Raw genomic sequence first — 6,784 nt, forward strand, 5'->3', positions numbered from 1 at the left:
GTGGCATAAGGGTGAGACATAAGTTGTGTGCATTTGGTTTTGCTTCCAAAATCCTTAGCTGCTGTGCAGTCTGTAATGTGGCTGAGGGCCAGGTGCACGTGGAGAGGCGTAGGAGATAAACAGGTATCAGCCCAGATCTGGGCTGGTCTCTGCTTGTGCCATGTTGGCTTTCAGCCTTTTTTCTTCTGCTGAGTAACTCCTCCAGCAGGTAAGAGAATGTGTCCAGTTGGTGAAGGCAGAGGACTGCATGCAGCAAATTCCTGCTTGAGTGCCCCACGTCCAGATTGCTCATGTTTAAGCAAGTACAACAGCTCTGTTGTTTTGCTGCTCTTACATGCTCCACCAGGGTGTTTGTAGTGGCCGTAAAAAAAATTGCATAAGGGGTAAGATTTCTGCAGTTGATGGATAGAGAAGGAGTTCTTCCCTTGCCCCTTCATTGTCCTATTGTCTGTGCAGGACTGGAGTGTCGACTCCAGGATTTCTCAAATTTTTGCCAGTGCTTTGCCTTCCAAGCTCATCCCATTCAGAAACTCCCATCTGTGAGGTGGGAGGGAAATCTGGAGAAGGGATAGTTTGACTGAGCACCTGCTTTGTTTATTGCTTCCTCTAGGAGGGAAAATGCAGCCTTGCCTACTCCAGGGCACCAAGCCTGTGATTGCAGTGCATCTGTGACTCCTGTGCTATGCAGGCCAGTGTACCTAAATGTGATAAAGAGGGTACTCGGTACTCAAACTTCTGTACAGAATGAAGTGAACCAAAGTGTGTTAATTATGGTGTAGACCCTTTATTAGTTCAACTTTTATACAAAGTGTACTTCAAAGTGATACAAAGTGTTACCATTTCTTATACACACTAGAGATTAAGATCTGTTGACTGCTGGTTTATCCTTGTGCATATAAAGGTAGAAAATGTAAATAGACTGGCAGCGACCCATAATGCTGGAAGACAGTTCAGTGTTTACTCAGTTAATAGAAAGTTGCATAGAATTGTAGGTCTTGATAAAGGCATCTTCTGCGTGGTAAAATCTCCCTGACCTACCGTACTCCACCTGACAACAGTACAGGAGAAAGGCAAGGCTAGTACTGCTCCTGTCAATACTACCCAGCACTTCGAAGGAAAGTGGCTGTAGAGAAGCACCATGCCAGAAACATCCAAGAGGACAGCACATGGAAAATTTCATTTGCAAGGCTACCAATTTCTATAAATTGTAGGAACTCTTTGCAACCAGGGACTATTAAAACGTTACTTCATACAAACACCTAAGAACAGTTCAGATAAAACCATTTTTGGCCAGTGAAAATACATCACTATAGCAGGTATTCCGCTTGACTGTGCAATTCCCTTCCCTTCTATGCTGCCAAGAACCTCTTTGTTTATGCAAGTTCCACATACCTTACTTAACCACTTGCTCTGTTTCTCAATCTCCCAGGCTTGGTACTGTGACACTGTGTATCCACCTAATTGTGGACAAAGATTTAATCTCCATTTAATTCTAATGCCATTGTTAACTCCCTGCCACACGCTGGCAGCTCACACTGGTAAGCTGGCTGGTGGCACAAGCTGGTGAGGCCACATCTCTGCTTTTGGGCTGAAGGAACAGTCACACCACACTTGTTCTCTCTCTTTGCTCTCCCTCTTCCAGCTGCAAAGAGACAGAAGCAGCAATTCTTAGAAAAAAATACAACAATTTGCACAGTTACTGGTACACTTGGAGCAGCAGTTCCACTTGTGAGGAAATGGAACTGATTAAAGTGTGATTTAGTATGAGAATAGTAATACCAGTAATTCCATGCTGGAATCCTTCTGTAAAGCACTTTCAGCAGTGTCTCATATAATGCTAAAGTATGATCATGACTATGAAGTATCATTTTCAAGTGAATGTCTTTAACTTATGTCAAGTCTAGTACAATATTTGAAGTCTTACTTTTTGTGAACAGGATTAACAGACTATTTGAAAGACAGAAAAAAAATCCCTTGCTGTTGCCAACTGCTATTAAGAGCTGCATAATACATGAGACTGGAAAAGCAAGAAGTAGATGAAATATTAACATAATGGGCTATTTAATGTCAGTCTAGTCAATTGTAAGACAGGTCAAATGATGATGATACTTCAGCAATGCCACCCTGTGAGGGGTTCATTAGCAGAGGAAAATCTGAAGTGCAGAGCCATTACCAACCCAGAAGAATGGCATAAAGCTTAAAGTCACCAGAGGAACCTGATGCCATTAGCTACTGTGTGCCTATTTAAAACATCTCTGAAAGTGCTTCTGTGCCACTAAAGAAACCCAAACTGACAGTCCATGCTGCAGCTGGTGGACCCAAAGCATTGCCACATTTCCACACTGGAAGTTCAGACTGTCAGAGCTTGACAGCACAGCAGAAAGTCCTTCCTTGCCACCTAGGACATTTTTTCTCAGAGTTTCATGTCCATTAGGAAAAAGACAGCAGGTCAAATGCTAGGTAAACATTAAATAAACCCTATTTCCCATACTAGGAGGAATTTAGTCAGAAATGTGTGGGTGAAGTTTCTAAAGCAAACAAATGCAGAGATCCCATGATGGGGAACGCACAGAGCAAATAGCTTGCTTTCTTCGGTGGTCAGAACAGAAAAGATTGGGTTACTGCCCTCTGACTCAGGAAAGATGATCCAGCTCATCAAGTTCTAATGGATTCTGAAGTAATTTTCTTCTTTACATTAGGCAAAGTAGATAAAGTCACATCACAACCACACAGTTACAGTACACAAAAAAGCACTAACTGAATCTAATAGCATGAAATCTGGTCCTGCGAAAAAGCTTGAAAATTAGTGTGAATGCTGCAATAATGTCACACAGGGCACAGACACTCACAGCTTGCTTGTTCAGAACACGAGAGCAACAGCATTCTTACTTTCTACCTATTGCTTTAATACACATTGATGTAAGTGAAGTGACCCCTGAACATTTAGTGTGAGTGAAGGTCTTCCCAAATCATAGCTACTGGTTTAATATTTTAGATTATTTAAATATGGCTGCTTAAGAGATATGCTATGGCATGAATTGGTGAGATTGCTAGTGCCCCAAATACTCTCAATTCCTTTACAGAAGAGCTATTTATGTCAGTTTTTAAATACTCAAGACCTGAGTATGTGTACATCTGCCTCAGTGGTACTAACAAAAGGGCAAGTTAGAAGGATTTATTAATGCCCAAAATTCAGACAGCTCTGACCACAAATCTTCATAATATAGACTGTGCTAAAGAAGATTGCTGCCTCTCTCTTTGGTTATGCTATTAGCTATAAAAGCATTGCTCTGAGCAACAGCAAGGCATGCACAGTAATGCAGTTGCTTTCTAAATGATAAAATGAACATATTCGGGTTGTTGAATCTGCACACATCTTCCTGAGCCTCCAAAACTGATTTAATGCATTCAGTAAACAGAAGGTATCTCTATAGTTAGTCACTGGTGAGCTGAGAATATGGCTTAGTTATACCACTGAAAGCAACATGAACAGGCTGTGTAAAAAGTTTGGAGAAAGTCTTTAAATAGATTTCTCATGCAGTGCTTATAGATAAATGCCTCCTTGATTTGTGGGTCTGTTAAAAAATCCTACTGCAAACTTTGAATCATAGAATCATCAAGGGTGGAAGAGACCAAGTTCCACTGTCAACCCAGAACTAGCCCTGCAACCCTTAAACCATTAACCATTGCTCAGCCCCAGATCCTGACAACTCTTCAACACCTCCAGGGATGGTAACTCCAACAGCTCCCTGGGCACCCTATTCCAATGCCTGACCACTATAACAGTGAATTTTTTTTTTTTCTAACATCTAATCTGAACCTCCCCTGTCTGAGCTTAAGGCCATTTCCTCTTATCCCCTCTCTGTGGACACAGTAGTAGAGACCAGTCCCCACCCGGCTACACCCTCCTTTCAGGGAGTTGTAGAGAGTGAAAAGGTCCTCCCTGAGCCTCCTCTTCTCTAGACAAACAAACCAACCTCTTTCAGCTGCTCCTCACAAGACAAGCTTTCTAGACCTTACATGAGCTTTGTTGCCCTTTGCTAGACACACTTCAGCATTTCAATTTCCTTTTTAAAGTGAAGGGCCAAAACTGGACACAGCACTCGAGGTGTGGCCTCACCAGTGCCAAGTGCAGAGGGACAATCCCTGCCACACTATTTCTGATAAAGGCCAGGATGCCACTGGCCTTCTTAGCCACCTGGGCACACGCTGGCTCATATTAAGCTGGTTGTCAACCATCACACCCAAGTCCCTTTCTGCTGAACAGTTCTCAAGCCACTCTGCCCCCAGCCTGTAGCACTGCATGGGGTTGCTGAAACCCAAGAGCAGGACCCAGCACTTCGCCTTACTGAACCTCGTGCACTTGTCCTTGGCACATTGATTGAGTTTGTCCAGGTCTGTCTGCAGAGCCTTCCTACCCTTAAGCAGATCAACACTCCCATCTGACCTGGTGGTGTTTGCAAATTTACTCAGGATGCACTCAATCCCCACGTCCAGATCATTAATAATGGTCTTAAAACAGAACTGGCCCAAATACTGAGCCCTAGAGAACACCACTAGTGACCAGCTGCCAACTAGACTTAGCTCCATTCCCCACCACTCTCTGGGCCTGACAACCAGCCAACTTTTTATCCACTGGAGAGTCCACCCATCCAAGTCCCAAGCAGCTAGTTTTTCTAGGAGGACTCTGTGGAAGATGGTGTGAAATGCTTTACTGAAGTCTAGATAAACAACATCCACAGCCTTTCCCTCATCTTCTCAGCAGGCCACTTAGTCATATGAGATCAGATCAGTCAAGCAGGACCTGCCTTTCTTCAATCTGTGTTTTGTGGGCTTGATCCCTTGGTTGTCCTGCATGTGCCATGTAATGGCACTCAGGAAGATCTCTTCCAGAACCTTGCACAGAGCTGAGCTCAGGCTGACAGGCCTGCAGTTCCCCAGATCATCCTTCCAACCATTCTTGTAGATGGGTACTGTATCTGCTAATCTCCAGTCAACTGGAACTTCTCCAGTTAAGCAGGACTGCTGATAGATGATTGAAAGTGTTTCGGCAAATTCACAGAATCACTAGGTTGGAAGAGACCTTAAAGATCATCGAGTCCAACCCGTGCCCTAACACTCCAACTAAACCATGGCACTGAGTGCCACATCCAGTCTTTTTTTAAACACATCCAGGGAGGGTGACTCCACCACTTCCCTGGGCTGGCCATCCCAGTACTTTATCACTCTTTCCATGAGAAATTTCTTCCTAATGTCCAACCTATATTTCTCTTGACACAGCTTGAGACTGTGTCCTCTGGTTCTGTCAGTTTCTGCCTGGTGAAAAAGACCAACCCCCACCTGACTACAGGCACCTTTCAGGGAGTTGTAGAGAGTGATAAGGTGACCCCTGAGTCTCTTTTTCTCCAGGCTTAACAACCCCAGCTCCCTCAGTCATTCCTCACAGGGCTTGTGTTCCAAGCTCCTCACCAGCCTCGTTGCCCTCCTCTGGATGCACTCAAGGGTCTCAACGTCCTTCCTAAACTGAGGGGCCCAGAACTGGACACAGCACTCAAGGTGCTGCCTCACCTGTGCCAGTGAGTACTTTTGCCAGTTCCCTCATTACTCTGGGGTGGAACCCATCAGGGCCCATAGCCCTGTGAGTGTGTAACTGGCACAGCAGGTCACTAACCACCTTGTCCTGGACTATGGGGGTTTCACTCATGTGTCCATCAACAACTTCCATCTCAGGGAGCTGGGTATCCTGAGGACAACTGATCTTGATATTGAAGAATGATGCAAAGAAGGCATTAAGTACCTCTGCCTTTTCCTCAACCCCTGTCACTACACCACCCTCTGGATTCAACTAATGCTGGAGACACTCCTTGACCTTCCTTTTGCTTTCAATGTACTTAGACAAACATTTTTTGTTGTCTTTAACTGTAGTGGCCAAAGCAAATTCTAGTTGGGCTTTGTCCCTTTTAATCTTCCTCCTACATGACTTTGTGAAGTCCTTATAGTCCTCCCAAGTTACCTGACCTCCTTCCAGAGATGATATATTCTCTTTTTTCCCCCCTAAGTTGCAGCTTAAGTTCTCTGTTTAACCACACTGGTCTTTTTCCCATACAAGTTGTCTTTCCACACATGGGGATAGTCTGTTCCTGAATATTTAACAATTGCTTTTTAAAGCACATTCAGCCTTCCTGGACTCTTTTGCCCTTCAGAACTAACTTCCAAGAGACTTGGTCAATCAATGTCCTAAAAAGGCCAAGGTCTGACCACCAAAGTCCAAGGCAGAAGTTTTGCTGGTGCCCCTCCTTACTTCACCCAGTACAGAAAACCCTAACAGTCCGTGGTCACTCTGCCCAAGATGGCCACTGACCATCTGTTCACCCGACAGTTTTTCTTAGCCCACAAGCAACAGGGCCCCTCCTCTGTTAGTCTCATTTACCAGCTGTGTTACTTAGAAAGCTGTCTTCCACACATTCCAGGAACCCATCAGGCTGCTTCCTCTCTGCTGTATTTCCAGCAGACATCTGGCAAGTTGAAGTCACCCATGAGCACAAAGGCTGGTGACTGTGACGCCTCTGCCAGCTGCTTCTAGAAGGCCTCATCAGCCTGTTCCTGGCTCGTGGTCTCTAAGGGACTCCCACCGTGATGTCTGCCCTGCTGACCTTCCCTGTGATCCTCATCCAGAGGCACTCAACCTTGTCATCTTCATCATCAATTTCAATACAATCAAAACATTCCCTATTGTACAGTGCTACCCAACCACCTCTCCTGCTTCGCCTGTCTCTTCTAAAGA

This window comes from Molothrus aeneus, chromosome 1 (genome assembly GCF_037042795.1).
Source record: "Molothrus aeneus isolate 106 chromosome 1, BPBGC_Maene_1.0, whole genome shotgun sequence".
NCBI lineage: Eukaryota > Metazoa > Chordata > Aves > Passeriformes > Icteridae > Molothrus > Molothrus aeneus.